The sequence below is a fragment of the Malus sylvestris genome, chromosome 9 (genome assembly GCF_916048215.2).
Source record: "Malus sylvestris chromosome 9, drMalSylv7.2, whole genome shotgun sequence".
Taxonomy (NCBI): Eukaryota; Viridiplantae; Streptophyta; class Magnoliopsida; order Rosales; family Rosaceae; genus Malus; species Malus sylvestris.
Window position 1 is genome coordinate 15,311,087 of NC_062268.1, and position 16,724 is coordinate 15,327,810.

Consider the following 16,724-nt stretch of genomic DNA (forward strand, 5'->3'; position numbering starts at 1 on the left):
GATACACATAAAAATCGTAGAAGTTTTGGCCATCTATGCACTTAAAATATTAGATCAACACATTCCACTTAGGTAGTTTTTGTGATCTTCGATCGTCACTTGAGAACTACTTTCGTTTTTCATGATATACATGCTTCTCGGTTACAATGTGAAAAAATAAAAGCTACTAATGTACATTGTTAAAATAATTAAGCAATATCGCAGCTCTCAAATCCATTTAATAGGATACATTAAGAAAAATTTGCAAGCTATCCATGAGCGGTAGGTCTCGGGTTCGAGACTTGGGAGCAGCCTCTCCATAAATGGGGGTAAGGCTAGCCGACATTCACCTCTCCCAGACCCTGCGTAAAGCGGGAGCCTTGTGCACTGGGTACGACCTTTTTTACCTATTATCGTTGATCAACAACTTTTTACATACATTATTTTGGTGGCAGCAAAGGTCGATCAGCAACCTTGTACAAACTTTATTCCTTGCATAACATTCACAACAGTAATATCACATGACAGTTTCATGATCACAAAAATTTCAGCTAGGCCAGCACGAACCGTCACAACCTTTCATCTAGATCCCGAGCACATGCCAAAGCTCTCAGTCACAAAGCTGAAGGCACACCACTGATTGACTCGAGACCCATAAACACCTCGGGTAACATTTTTGACCACTGAGAATGTTGATTTCTCTGATCTGCCTTTAGATGAGAAAGGAAGATTTCGGGGGATGAGCATATCAAGAATGTAAGAGACTGGATAAAGGGGTTTGATTTCACTTTTGCAGAAACTATACATAAACTTTCTCAAAGATACAATGTCCGGCTTCAATACTACTCAGAAGACATAATTCATTGAAAAAATTTCTGGATGGGAGCAAAATTTACCTTAACACCGCCATAAGCAAATCAGCAGCATTGTGGAGAATTTTTGTTCAAAAACTGAATGGAAAATCAAGAGTTTCAAATTCAAACAGGAGCATTGTAAAATTATTAAAATGCGTAAAAAATGTTGATATATAAATATTATACATAAATGCATATTTGTCATGGATATATAAACTATTACCTGTGAAAAATGCGAAAGAACAATTGGAATAATCGAGAAATATCACTGAATGTGTGCATGAAAATCTGACAACTCCCTGAAAATTGTTCCCCTATTGAAGAAAAAATGTGTGGCAATCCATCTCTCAAGCTTCTGTTTTTCAGTTTAGAAATCGATGCGACGAAAAGAATAGCAAAACAACGTGAGCAATTGATGCGTATGAAAAGTTATTAATACCCTCGGTTAAAGAGAGGAGAAACCATTTCGGATTAAACATGTTGTTCAAATATTAGAAGACATTTTTATTTTATATAGGGCAAATCTGGCATTTCATTTACCAGGATTTTTTTAAAAATATATATGAAAAAAGATATATAAAATTGGTAACTGCAATTATATATTATTCATATTGATCAACTTTTGTCAATTTTTTTCTTAAATGAAAATTTAAACAAATAAACATTAATGTTAAACCTAATATATACATTCTATTTTTAATGAAAATAGCATAAGAAAGTAATTTGGTTACCTTTGCATCAACCAATATGATGTTCAAGTCGGAGAAATGGTCGCCACAATTTTTGAGTTCCCAAATTTTGCGTAGCAAACATTGAAGTAACATGGCTTCATAACGTTAAAGTGTAACAGGAAAAACAGCAATATGGGCGGGCATGCTGGTATATAGGTTCTAGGGAAGCTTGGTAATTTTGGTTTCTTGGACTTATAAGTACATTCGTCAAGGTGGGCCATGACTATGTCATATGCTGGTTCATCTTTCGGTTTAGGCAGACAGTAGGCTAGCTTCAGGCTTCATAGAACTCGGCTGTTTGGATGGGATGGGAAAGGCAAATAAGGGAAAACATAAGCATCAGAATTTCATATACAGGGAGATTGGATAGGTTATGATTATCAAATGAGTGGCCAAGGGGTAATGCCAGTTATAACAACGGCAGAAAGGAGGTGGATTGTCTGCCCTCCCATTTCCATACTCTTCCCATCCCCTCCTGTTTTGTGTGGTCACGGTTAAGCAACATTTTATATTCCTTTTACTTTTTGTTTTATTATTTTTATAAAAAAAATCAATATAAAATGTTGGCATGGCTTAACCGTGACCACACAAACAGGAAGGATGAGAAGATTATGGAAATGGGAGGGCAGACAATCCACCCCCTATAACAACAAACATGAAAATCTCAAAAGACAACCATAGTCTACCTGTTGGTACCATCATTAAACATAGTTTCTCCTCCAAGAAACCCTTACTTGGATCAAGTTAATTATCTAACAAAACAGGTGTTGGCTTTTGAATAATAAGTTTAATTTTCCCTTTATGACAACAAAGTGTAAAAAGAGGCTCATTATTTGTAGATTTTCTTGTAATAGATTTTTGCAACCAAAATAATGCACCACAGTAAATGCATTTATAATTTTTATCTCCCAAATCCATATACTCTTTGAAAATTCGTATGAGAAGGAAAAAAAATACATAATGAGAATAAAAGGGACTCAAGTAGGTAGTGTTAATACAATTTATTAAAATTTTGAATAAAGAAAATAAGTACTTCGTCTTACTTCGTCTCTTCCTTTGATAAAACGCTTGACCCCTAGTAATTTCATGAGAAGTAGTATCATCTCTGGTTATATCAGCCATGCTTTCTTCCTGCAAGGGTTTATTTTTAATTGTTTTCTATCGTTTGTTTAGACTCTAACAATTTTCTTCATCATCGCGGCTTAATTTTTTTCTATTGGTTGGTGTAGTCTTTTTAGGAAACAAATTAGAGTCACAATGTTCATGTTCATTGTTTGCGCGACAATATTTTTTGTTAGACATTTTTATTTCGCTTGCATCAAAGGAACTGGAGCTTCCTTGTATAGTCAAGCTTCTCCTGATGTTCCTAGTTGTTTTCTGCATTGTACTTGCAAATTAATAACCCCAAGCAACGAATTGGTAGTTGAGGAGAAACAAAAATATATGTACAACTATATTTATAATCCAACCAAGTAAAATAAATGCAAACGAAGAATATATGAATTAGGATTTCCAAAACACGCTATTACAAAAATTCAATCGCATAAAAATTCTTTTAAACGATCTTTAAAAGCAAAAAATGAAAACTGACCTCTTATGAAGAACCAATGAGAAGGAATGAAGCAACAGAACACCTGTTCAAAAATCCATAAAAGAAATATAGTTCGTAGTTCAAAATTGCATGCCTCTACAACACCAATATCATTATCAAGTGTAGGTAAAGATATTTGCAAGATTTAGATACATATTAAGATGCAATAGGGATTAACTTTTGATACATAAAATAAATCAATGTCTTTTTTCGTTTCAGGGATAAAAAATAAAGGTTGAGACTCAAAGAAATGAAATTAATTACAAACCTGATATCTCGTGTTTTCATTTTTTTTTTCACACAAGCTAACGTAAATCCAACAGAAGAGAGAGAGAGAGAGAGAGAGAGAGAGAGAGAGAGAGAGAGATAGAAAGACTTACTGATGAGTCAGAAATCGTATCCTTTCTATGAGTGCATCACAACCTTCAAAAAATACGTGGATATCAGTACAATTGTAAGAAAAAAGAATGAGAGAATCCACACTAAATAAAAAAATATATATAAAAAAAAAGAGAGAACTTGCCCTCTTTCCCCTCAAGTATGGATTGTATAATGATTTCAAGTATCTAGGTTGCTTATATCCTTGGGTATGGTTTGTGACTTAGTGTTTGTGGTGAAAGTGACTTAATTTTTTGTTGTAGGAAGAGGAGGTGGGAGGATTACCGCCAACCACTAACTCCCCCTATACCAAAAATTTATGGTTTGTGACTTAGCGTTTGTGGTGAAAGTGACTTAATTTTTGGTTGTAGAAAGAGGCGGTGGGAGGATTACTGCCAACCACTAACTCCCCCTACACCAAAAATATTTATAAGTCTATTCCAGTTCCTCAAACTTTGATCCAGATTCGGAAAATGCATCCTTAAATTCCCAAAAATTGTCATCATACCCAACATCTGGAGTACTGGATACTAACTTATTTTTAATTCAATGTCTTTCAGCGTTTTGCTGCTGTAATTGTGAGAATAAGGGAGCCTAAACTACAGCTTTGATTTTTGCATCTGGGAAGATGGTGAGCCCTCCCAAAAACTTTTTAGGATTGTATTTGCTGACAACAATATGATTTCATTTCAGCTGTTCATATTGTTGTAATATCATTATTGGAAGCGATTTGCTTTTGAATCTTTTTACTCCTATTCAGTTCCTTCTTTTGTGGAAAGTGTCTTTCTCCTTTAATTCTATGCCTGTTAGTGAGATATGATAAAACAGTTTATCTTACTTGAATCATACCCCAACTGATTGCGCTATTATCTATTGATGCGTTGCATCAAATTTAAAGATGATTATGTGTTTGTCAGAATGTGTTTGGAATTGTACATGATGAGTGTGTCAATTTTGGACAAGGATTGTCTGCCCTCCTTGTTCCCGTGCCCTCCCATGCCCTCTTGTTTATGTGGTCACGGTTAAACCACGTCAACATTTTATATTACTATTCATTTTTGTCTTATTATCTTTATAAAAAAAAACAATATAAAATGTTGACGTAGCTTAACCGTGACCACATAAAATAGGAGGCACGGGAGGGCACGGGAACAAGGAGGGCAGACAATCCTTGTCCGTCAATTTTTGGGTGCAATCAAGTAATGATATTGCTTATTTCAGAAAATATCCTTAACAGGAGAGCATTTTTTGGTTGCTAATTTTGACTATTGCATCTAAATTTAAGTGTGTGTTTGATTGGTTATGGTCCTTCTGGATTGCTTGTCATGTAAAAAATGTACAGTATGTCGATGCTTAAATTCCTAAATTTTGACGCTTAAGATATATATTTGGTAATGGACTGATCTTTTTATGAGCATGTTTATTTAATATTTACTGGTAATAAATTTGACCTTAAGTTTACTCATGTCACAACCCTGGTAACTACTGCATTATATTTTGTCGACCCTTTTCAACTTGATATACACCCTCTCTTTTCCCCACTCTCCCTTATTTATGATTTTAAATCTTGAGTTATGCACCCATCATACCTTGGATGCCTCTGGTTAAGATATTTAAATTTTAACCAGATTGGTATTAACATAGCAAAAGTGGCAGCGAGGAAGGTATCTGTTGAATGCTTACAGATTGGTATTAACATAGCAAAAAAGATAGTGATATATGTGAGTTTTCGTAACTTTTGACCCGATTTTAGGCATTTTAAGTTTGAAGCAGAGTGACAGTGGGTAAGAATCAACTAAAAAAATAAAGGAGAATCAGAAGTATTAAACAAAAAATATTACATGCCAATGAGAATATATAAATACACACAATATATTACCTTCCAAAACATTCACCTCTCAGAAACACCTTGAAATCCCCCACAAAGTTTTCCAATTTCCACCAGAATTGAGCTTCTTCCGGTGTTGAGAAGCCATCCCAGAAAACAGAAAGTAGAAGAACAAACACTTGGTCTGCACAAACTATTCAGATTAACAAAACTCAAAATTAGATTCCTTCTGGGTAAACCACACAAACCAAAGAAACACCAATAAAATGAAGTAGCTTTTTTCAACAGAACAAAAAAACCCCAAAACCAAAAACTTGAAAATCTAATAAAAATGAAGAACAAAGATTACAAATTAGATAACCAAAATTACTAAAAAGAAAAAAAAAATCAACATGCATCAAACACAAAACTAATCTGTAAAAGCGAGGGAATCCATTTGTAATATGCTTTTTGGTTTTGAACCTGAAGAATTTGATATTCTGACCAGCACACCGAGGAAAGGAATTAAGCCTAACGAAATTGAACCCAAGCCTCAGAAAATTGACTTGAGGTGTTTTCTGCAGTTTGATCGGTGCACACACAACCGGAATCAGCGGTCCGGTGGAAACTGAGACAGAGACAAAAATTGCGAGGATACAGTTGAAATAGGAACTGAAACACAAAGAGAACACGAAGCAGATTTTGACATATAATAGGTGTAGAAGGTACTTGTGGTGATGAGGAATAGATGATGATGATCTGGGTTTTTTCAGTTGGAAAGATCTGGAGCAAAGTTGCTGGTGAAGAAATCACGGAGGAAGCACGGAGGAAGGGATGACGAAGCAACGATTGAAGAGCGCGAAGTAGAGATCGAAGATAGTAGAGATGGAGAGTGATGGCGAAGCTGAGTGCGGGTTCCCGAAGAAATCGAGAGATTTCTATTGCACAGTAGGGGGAAAATGCCATTTTACTGTATAATGCATACAAAAAGCTAAATTTACAGAGCAACTCGAGGGCCAAAAAGGCATAACGCTGGCGAAGGAACAGTACCACGTTTTTCTCTTTGAGTATATACTAGAAAATTTTACCCACGCGTTGCTGCGGGATTTGAAATTGGTATGAAAGATTATCTTTGAAATATAATAGATTGTGTGATTGAAGATTAATACTATTTACATTGAAAACGTTGGAAAAACTTTTACTTATAAAAGATTTTACGATACAATCCAGATACAAAATATGGTAAATTTTGTTCTATCTTCATGCATTATGTTATGGAATGATATATATAAAACTAAGTTCCAGAATACGTAAACTTCATAACTTGGAAATTTTTTGACAAATTAATCAGATTGAACTGTGGGATAGCAAGGTCGCCTATAAAGTTGTGAAGTCGTGGAAGCATAAATGACAAATAACAAATGAGTTTTGAGAAATTATTCGACAAATGTCATTTTGCAAAATGCATCAAAGACGATTGGTATAAGATTAGCAATCATGAGTACTGTAACAACATCAACAAAATAACTATAAACCATAGTTGAACTGAACATAATTCAAATTTCGTTTGCAAAAACAAAAGAATAAAAAAAACAAACTTACAATAATTCAGCCTTCAATCCTGAAGCCCTACTCAAAGAGCCAAACTTGAATGCAAGCTTTCTGAAAATTTCCAAACAATATAGAAAAAAAGGTAGCACCCTAGTCAGAAATGAACCGAGGTGCGAGCTTTCTAAGAAACCCAGATGACAAAATCAACAAAATAGAATGGAAAAATGACTAACACTTTTAAGGCATGCTCGAATCTAGATCTTAAATTGGTGGTGGGTCGATTGTTGGTCACCAACTCTAAATTAAGAATTCATCAGAACCTAGAAATTTAAACAAAAAATTTTCCAAAATCAACATTTACTAAAAACCAATTACATGGTTATCATGCATGATGGCTTGTCAAAGACTGAATTAAGGAATGCACAACTTTACTTTTATGATTATTTTCAATGATAGCTAAAAGGTCAGATCCAAATGAAAATAAAAGTTAGGACTTCACAAAACCAATTAAAAATCTAATTCCAAAGTTACAAACACCCACCAAATGATTCAAGATAAAGTTTTAAACTCAAGGTCAGACCCAAATGAAATCAAAAGTTAGGACTTCACAAAACCAATTGAAAATCGGATTCTAAAGTTCCAAACACTCACCAAATGATTCCGGATAAAGTTTAAACTAAAAAACCCAACAGAAACAAAAGTATTGGTGTGAATTAACTGTATCTAATTGAAGAAACTAAAACAAAAGTACAGTAAATTATAGACCTCAAAATGTCAAGCAACTAAGTTCTTCCTCCGACGACCCAAAACTCTGAAAATTCCACACACAAAGAAAGGTAAATCCATTAGCAATTCATAGCTTTCAAAATTAGCAAAAACTTGGGCAACAATAAAGATGCGTTGACACCATCACTCTTTCTCCTTATGTATTTGAAAAGATATTTTATAAGCAGTTCATGTAGTCATTCTGATCATGTTGCATATAAATTCCTTTTCTACAGAGTTAAATATATGACAGTTTATGGCATCTGTTGAATAACATGGTTGAAAGATTTAAAATTGATACATTCAATTTTTATGTGTAAAACTAAAAAATATAGCTAAAGCTATTGGGTCTATATATCCATATCAATCATGTCATAATTGAATGTTTATTGATGTAAATAGATGATTTCAGTGATGTGATAACATGTTTCTTGATCGTATATGTTGAAGTTTGGTCTAAGTTGGATAAAAATCGACCAAAATCTTAATAAGAGACTCTTTTAACTTTTAACCAAAAAATGAGCACCACAATACTACACTTATAAGTATTATCATGCGCAAAGCACTGATTGCCACTTTTAGAGCAAGAACAATACTTTACCAAAAGAAAACAACAAAACACTCAAAACCCAAAAACAGAAACACAATTAGGACTCAAAACTCCTCAAAAACATGAGAGAGAGAGAGAGAGAGAGAGAGAGAGAGAGAGAGAGAGAGAGAGAGAGAGAGTGTGAGAGAGAGAGAGAGGAGAGAGAATAAAAAACAATATTATTTTTCACACAAACTCAAAATTGCTTATAAAATTACAAATCAAAACAAATGAAGGCAAATCCAAAATTTCCCTAAATTAAATCTAATTAGTTAAATGTTTGTTGCCCTATAAATGTCATTACACCTGACACAACTTGCTTTGAAGTTGATATTTTGGTCAATCTAGGGGAACATGAGAGACTGGTTTTGGAGCAGTTGTCATGGAGAATACCATCTCCCTGTTGAATGATCTAAAAAAAGACTTACAGCTTCTGGTGGCCATAATAATTTAGGAGGCCCTTTTCTACAGATTTTCTCAATAACTTTCCTTTTCGTAGCTGGTAAGATTACAACTCCAAGAGTTGCTCTAAAGAGATATATACAAACAAAATCAAACTAAAACTAAGCTATTGGAAGAAATTTAGAAAACACAAACACCACTACAACTCAGAGTTAAAGCCAATAGAAACCAAACAATAGAAGTTGAAAAAATATATGGTAATGAATCGAGAACGTCATCAAACTAACAGCAATAAAATATCATATAATCTGTCAAAAACTAAAAAAGAGAGAGAGGAAATTTCAAGATCTTGTAACATTGAGGCCTCATACAGTTGTAGTAATTATATATGGTTGATGCACTTGTTGCTTAATCAAATCCTTTGTCTGGCTAAAAAAAATAAAAATCTATAAATACATTCACGTCCAATTTATGAGAAATCATGGGAAAGCAAATACACTGATAACAGAATCATGAATATGAAGAACGTGCCAAAAAGAAAAAGAAAACTTTTTTATAGCGTGCCAAGAACATCCTCCTACTCCTAGCAAGTTTTTTATGGCATTATCCACTTCTCAATTCATAATTCAACCAGTAACTCAAACTCTATAGTGTATGAAAAAGTGATATCTTCGTTGATCACGATGATAGTTAAGAAGATTAAATGACGACAAATAAAGCATACAAATTTAGAAAAGAAAATGGTTCAAAATTGCCATAAGAAAATAGAATAGAGAAGCGAAAAAGGAAGAAAAAACCAAACAAAATTATTAGGTTTGGGATTTACCTTTATCTGAAAGGCCACAATCATCAAAGTCAAACACAAACAATCCAAAAAAAATTGTGGAAAATACCAATAAATGCTCAACTAAAAACGAAAGAAAATGTAGAATAAGTTTACTTGTTCTTCCCCTAATTAAACTGGAATACAATTCACCACTAATATTCTCTTCATCCTCTTCAGCCTGAAAATTTAGTAGAACATAATGATAAGAATCTAGCAGTATTTCATTGTTTAAAACCCAAATTCCAGAAATCATGAAAAATGGAAACTTTATATGGAAATTGAAGCTACCTGCAGATCAGCAGCAGCAAACGGAATCCAACGGCATATACATCAAAAGTGAGAGAGAGAGAGAGAGAGAGAGAGAGCTGAGAGATTAGTGAGAGAATCGATAAACAAAACCCCCAAAATCACAAAAGGAAATTTGAACATAAAACAAATTTGCAAATCCAAAATCACAAAAAAGAAATTGAAACACCCACACTGAGAAAGCTGTAAAACTCACCAGGAAACATTAGCTTTTCTGGGTAAAAAATCGAATCGAATTGAAGAACCGAGGAAAATTCTACTGGTTCAATGGTTTTTCCAGCAACAAAGCACCTTGTTTGTAATTCGAGAGAGGTTGGACAGCGAGAAAAGCCGATTTGGGAGCCAAAGAAAGCGAGGTTGGAGACCGACAGAACACAATCCATTCAGTTGCATAAAAAAGTTGTAGATGCAAGATTAGAAGAACTCACCACAAAACTATCCACTTTGAGACCAACAGAGGCGAAGAGAAGGGAGAGCAGACGACTATGAAAGAAGATAACCAAAAGAAATGGGAAAAAAAATCGACCAAAAGCAGTGAAAAGGAACTAAAACACAAAGAGAACACGACGACAGACGCATGGACGCCAAGGGCATAACCTTCTTGTCACTGCAAAAAGCAGGAAAGAAACCTATCGTTTTGGGTGCGTTTGGTACGTGGGACGGGACGGGACGGAACGGGACGAGGCGTTCCGTCCCGCGTTTGGTGCGCCAAAAATGGGTGGAACGGGCTGTTCCACGGGACAGATTTTGGGTGTTTTTGCGTTCCACCTCCCCCCCTGGAACGGGTTTGTTCCACGTCTGTGGAACACAATGTTTTACCATTTTAAGACAAATATACGCCATGTCTTTTTCAAAAATTACACCTTCGTTCCGTCCCGTCCCGTCCCGTCCTGTCCCGTCCCGTCCCGTCCCGTCTGCGTACCAAACGCACCCTGGTATGCAGACGGGATGGGACGGGACAGGATGGAATGAGACGGGACGGGACGGAATGGAGAGGGAGCAAACCCTCGGATGGAAACAAGGAAGAAGAAGAAGGAAACGGAGAAGTTATAATTTTGTGTTCCACGTCGTTCCAGGGGTAAGGCGGAGCGAAAATTCACCCAAAACTTGTTCCGTGGAACAGCGCGTTCCACCCATTTTAGGTGCACCAAACGTGGGATGGAACGTCTCGTCCCACTTCGTTTCATCCCGTCCCACGTACCAAACGATACCAAAAGGAACGGAAAAAGAATTTTGAAGGGCAATTTTGCCACTTTATTGTTAATGAATTGTAACATTGTGTTTAGGTTTTAGTATATATAAATATAATATGCTCAGATTTGATACAAATTTGAACCCCATTACAGTCAACAACAACCATGTCTTATCTCATTAAGTTTTTTTAGTGGAAGTAAGGTCAACTGTATTATTCTATAACACTATTATGCATGGTTTTGCGCAAGCCTTCTACTAGCTCCAAGTACTCCATATCTTTTCTTATAATAAATTTCAAAGTCTTTCTAAGTCTTCATCCACTTTTTTTTTTCCATGAGCTTTCGCCTCATAGTCATATCTTCTAACCGAAGCATCTGTAGGTCTTCGGTTCATGTGTCCAAATCATCTTAACTGATTTTCTTTCATCTTATCTTCAATTGTGGCCACTCCCACTTTAATTCGGATATACTCGTTCTTAATCATATAATTTCTCGTGTGCCCACACATCCAATGAAGCATTCTCATCTCCGCTACATTCATTTTTTGCATGTGTTGCTTTTTGAACACCCAACATTTCGTGCCATGAACATCGATGGCTATATTGCCGTCCTATCATTCTTCTTGAGTTTTAGTGGCATACGATGATCACACATCATAACCAATGCACTCTTCCATTTTATTCATCCAGCTTGTATTCTATGGTTGAAATCTCTAATTGTTGAGCACAGAATCTCAATTCATCTCCTACATCGAATTCAGATCAAAACCCAATCCATTTAATCATGTCAACTGTACTAAGTAATCTTTGAGAGAAGTTGAAGAAATCACAAAAGTTGAATAGAGAGAAGAAACTGAATAACCGTTTTTCATTTTCACTCAATTAATGGTGCTATAATTACAATGTACAACTGAGAGTATTTATAAATTGCAACAGCATACACTCATATAATTACATTAAGACACATCCAATTGGAGAAAGTTGAGGTTCTAACATAAAAAATAAATAAAAAATAAAAAAAAGGGCAATATAGGGAGTAGCCCAATTATTTATAAGCACATGCAAGATTTCTCATTTCCCCAATATGGAATTCACTCTCAACACGCCCTTCACGTGTGACGAATTTTCAATCATAACTATGGACAACATAAATAGGGTGACTTGGAACACGGGTGGTCGTTGAGCTTCATACATGGAACACTTGCTTTAATACCATGAAGAAAGTTGAGGTTCCACAATAAAATCAATTGGCAAAATGGGAGTAGCCCAACTATTTATAAGCACATGCAAGGTCCGCCGTTTCCTCGATATGGGACTCTCAATACGCCCCATCACATGCAAGGAATTTTCAAGCATAACTATGCACAACACAAATAAGGTGACGTGAAACACGTGTGACCATTGGGCTTCATACATGGATAATATGCTCTGATACCATGAAGAAAGTTGAGGTTTCATCATAAAACTAATTAGCAATATGGAGAGTAGCCCAACTACTTATAAGCACATACAATGTCCCTCATTTCCCCAATATGAGATTCACTCTCAACATCAATAACATAATAACACATATCATAATCCTAAGTACACACTCTATCAAATTAAAGGTCTTAACCGTTAAACCATAGTCAAGCTTTGCAGCTGAAAGGTGCCTTCCAACAGTACAAATGGTCTTGGATTCCTAGATCCGCTAATTTGGTGGCTGACAGACTTATATCTGTAAGGATTTCGAAGATGAGCAACTATACTTGGGTCGACAGACCCCCCCCCCCCATCTTTGATTGTATATATTCTGAACAAGGATGGTCTACCTTGCCCACATTAAGTCGAGTCTGGATGGAGGGAGTTAGGGTGACATAATGTTGTTGCTTGTGTCGTTCCCTGGCTTTGTTCCTCTTTTCTTTTTTGGTTAGTTTTCTGTTAGTCCTTGATGTGGGCTTTCCTTTTGTTCTTGGCTTTGCCCTAGTGTAGTTCCAGTTTACCAAAAAAAAAAAAACAATATGTCCATTTGCAAACCCCCACTTGATATGCACATGCACAATCTTAATTTGTTATGCTTGAGAAGCAACATGCTCGCCTTTGTTTCTTGGTGGGCACAACAACCATGTTGCATGGGGTGCGGGTTCCAAACTCAACTGTTGGTGGTATGGGTGTGGTAATCTGCGACTCTAATGGAAGCTTTATTAGGGTTGCTTCATTTGTTTTCCAAAAGGTGTTCTCTCCTGCTCAAATCAAAGTGTTGACGATTAGAGTTGGTTTAGAACTGGTTATCGAAGGGGGTTTACAAAATATAGTTTTTGAAAGTGATTCACTTCAGATTGTTTTTGCATTGAATGATTCTTTTACTGATTCGTCGACTGTTGGACCTATCATAGAAGATGCCAAACCCTTTATGGAAATGATTGTTGAAGATTCTATTACCCATGTTCGCCAAGATGCCAACTCTGTAGTCCATAGAATTGCTAGGTTTGCTCTTCATTCGGAGGGTAATTGTACTTAGTTTGGTCATCTTCCTTTATTTATATGTGATATTCTACAAGAGGACCTCATTTTTCCTTGTACTGTTTAGCCTAGTTTATGGCCTTGGAATGAAATATCTCGTCTTTTATCATAAAAAAAGAACTATGTTGCCCTTCATTGTATTATCAATTAGTTAACATGCAACTTCAATTGAACTAATCAAATTTTATAAGAGAATCGATAGTGATAGATTACAATTTTTTAGAAACTCAATTAATGAATTGGTAAGGGAAAGACTCAACGTGTTGCATGTGTCCAGTTTGTAATAATACAACGTCTAAATAACGTGCAAATAAAGTATAGGGGGTGCCATTGATAATACAAAACACTCAAACAGATAAATTGCAACATAAGCATGAACATATTTATCAGTGAATGTCATATATATACTAGGTGAGGAGTGGCTAACAGGAACGACGCTTTGGCCGAGTGGTTAAGGCGTGTGCCTGCTAAGTACATGGGGTTTCCCCGCGAGAGTTCGAATCTCTCAGGCGTCGTCAATCTTTTTCCAGTTTTTTCTATTTTTTTCGGTCAATTTTATTTGTTCATTCTTGTTAAAATAGAACCTTAGCCCGGTTATCAAGCCCAAAAACCAATAGCTAGTCCATGAATCTTAAAAAGTGGGCTTTGTATATCTAATTTTTATCTTTGAACACCTTATTTCTTTAGATACCTAAATATTTTTTTAAAGGAGACAACTAGTAGTAAACCACGTTGTCCACCTCTTTCGATGACCGGAATTTGAGAAGACTTACAGAGGCATTTCAGTTTTTTTCTGGCTACTAGTTTGGCTTCCATATCAGGTTTCGAACTTGAAACCTCCACTTTTTAGTTTGAATGAGGCCTTACAATTCGCCTTTTACCAGCTACCAACTCATGGTTTTGGACACTCATGTAAATTTATAATATTTTTAAATTATTGCAACTAGAAAATAGAGAAAAAAAATTGGCACAACCATTCAACCTGCTCTGCCATACCCTTTCTCTTTCTTCTTCTTCTGCATCTCATCATTCTTTATCAAAAACAGAAAATCTCAGTCCAGTCCATACCCCATGTCCATCTCTGGTGAGTGCCATTAGGGGCTTCACTGCATATGGGGTTGACAAGATCCACAGCAACCGCTGCTTAGAAAAGGACGACGCCATTTTCTAGACTCTCATTCAAGCACCCTCTGAAATCCTTATGGCTTGGAGCACCAAGAGGAGGTGGTGGACCCACCTACAATGGGATGGCTCTTGACGATGCCGTCCCCTTGCCCTCTAAGGAGGAGAAGGAGAAGGAGGAGGAGCACCATAGTCCATAGTGCGACCACGGCGTCGGACGCCCAAAGTGGGAACTGGGTTTTAAAGATTTTACACGTGAGGTCTCTCTTTCTGTACCCAGGAGAGAGGAACAACACGGAGCAAGAGTGGCGACGTTGCATAGCTTCCTAGGGAAGATGAAAACACCGTGGACGGTTGACTCCGAGAGAGAGAGAGAGAGAGAGAGAGAGAGAGATGGGTGGTGGCTGCAACACCCTTTCTCCGTTCATTATTTTATTTTATTTTTAAACTGCTAATAACTATTACCTAAAATTTAGTTGGGTATTTTGGTAATTTTATGATGGATACAATGGTTTTTAGAATAAGAGAACTTCAATGAAAAGTTCTCGGTACTGTTCACTTTAACGAAAAACCATATTTTTACACTAAAAAGTCAATCATGTTATTATTCACTTTACCCTTTATTTTGTCATTTTCATTAAAATTCAAAGTTTTCAAACCATTTTCATTAGTTTTCCCTTAAAATAAAGAAAAACTTGTGGCCCATAAAAAAAAAAAGGTGTACAAAGAACCACTCAACTTAAAAATTATTAGAGTATATTGTCGATTTTCTACTTAATTATCATGTGAGTGAAAACGTTCCTAAACTATTTTTCGTTGAATTAAGTCCTTAAAGTCATTAGAAACTATCAATTTCATCTTTAATATTCTATTTCTTTTTCAATCAATATAAGTCATGTGACTTGCAAGTGGTAATATCGTCATTTTCTCGTCCATAAACTCTTAATAATATCGTCATTTTCTCGTCCATAAACTCTTAATATCTGTATATAGGTTGCGAATCTAGCTTTTAATTTACTTTTCAAGTTTTAACTCCATTCACTATTTTCTCGTAAAGTTAAGTTTTTAAACTCATTAAAAATAGCCAAATTACCATTAAAAAAGTATCACATTCAAGTGACTTGACTTAATTGATTAATTAATATTTAAATAGAATAGCTTTGAGTATTATAGCAAGGATAAAATTGACAAGTCCTAATAAGTTTAAGGACTTATTTAGAAAAAAAAAAGTTTAAAAACTTAATTTGTACTTAGGTAATAATTCATGAACCAAATTGACACATCATATTTATATGCCACATGGTTTGCATAAAAAAAGATTAGGTTTATTACACATAGCATCCATCTAGTTTATGATTTGTAAAAGTTAGTACCATATTTATTAAAATTGACAATTACCACTCTAAGTTACAATTTTTTACACACTGTCCTTTTTTTTTTGGATCAAAGTGGATAATTTATTACCAAGAACACATATTATAGACAAAGTATGGTCCAAAAACAAAGTAAGCATAAGATGAACCATAAATCAAAAAAGGGCCCAAAACAATTTTGCAGCCCAACACACAAAAAACAACAAAAAGGAAAATAACCGTATTTTGTGACGATATTCGTTGTTGTGGTGGTTCTAGGAGGATGTTGCAACCTCTCTCTTACACTATATGTCCCTTGTAATATTCAAATAAGTGGGATAGCAAACCCGGCCCACAAACCTCCGTTGGGATGAGGTGAGCATACAATCGATATATAGCTTCACCAAGCTTCCCTTTCCGACTCCGGTATGTGAAGAGTGTGAGGAATGTGTATGTATACAGTGTAGGGAGACATGATAATAGCGGAAAGTATATTAAGAATTGAAAAAGTAGAGGTTGATTTCTTTGGCTGCATAAGACCATTTTCAAAGGAGATGTCAAATATACCAAATAGGATTAAAAGACATTCAAGTGTTCTCCAATAGATATGCCATATATGATGTGGCATGTGAGTCATTTGACTTCTTACTTTCTAGCTGCATTTTTTGACAGCAAACAAAAAAAGAGTCAAATATATTTAATTTAATTTTTTAATGCATAAGTCCCATTAACAACCAATATAATACAAACCAAAACTAATTTTGATTATTTTTTAAT

At 35.4% G+C, this 16,724-nt stretch overlaps 2 long non-coding RNA genes and 1 other non-coding gene across 13 annotated transcripts; 2 read left to right on the top strand and 1 right to left on the bottom strand.

Moving 5' to 3' along the window:
• Positions 1-68: 68 nt before the first annotated feature.
• On the bottom strand, positions 69-10,146 carry LOC126634388 (uncharacterized). Of its 11 annotated transcripts, XR_007627320.1 has the most exons (14): positions 9,762-10,146; positions 9,588-9,651; positions 8,674-8,773; positions 7,657-7,702; positions 7,125-7,211; positions 6,070-7,002; positions 5,824-5,968; positions 5,413-5,554; positions 3,536-3,578; positions 3,156-3,198; positions 1,565-2,941; positions 1,057-1,188; positions 876-929; positions 69-689 (listed from the first exon to the last, which is right to left on the bottom strand). It is a non-coding gene; the product is annotated as an uncharacterized LOC126634388 (long non-coding RNA). The 11 variants fall into 11 exon arrangements; XR_007627324.1 differs by lacking the exon at positions 8,674-8,773 and having other exon boundaries at positions 7,125-7,188; XR_007627327.1 differs by lacking the exon at positions 8,674-8,773 and having other exon boundaries at positions 5,824-5,918.
• LOC126634389 (uncharacterized) lies at positions 4,017-6,508 on the top strand. Its single transcript, XR_007627329.1, has 2 exons — positions 4,017-4,164; positions 5,925-6,508. It is a non-coding gene; the product is annotated as an uncharacterized LOC126634389 (long non-coding RNA).
• A 3,760-nt stretch (positions 10,147-13,906) lies between the features above and the next one.
• Positions 13,907-13,988, top strand: TRNAS-GCU (transfer RNA serine (anticodon GCU)). The gene has a single exon. It is a non-coding gene; the product is annotated as a tRNA-Ser (tRNA).
• Positions 13,989-16,724: the final 2,736 nt, after the last annotated feature.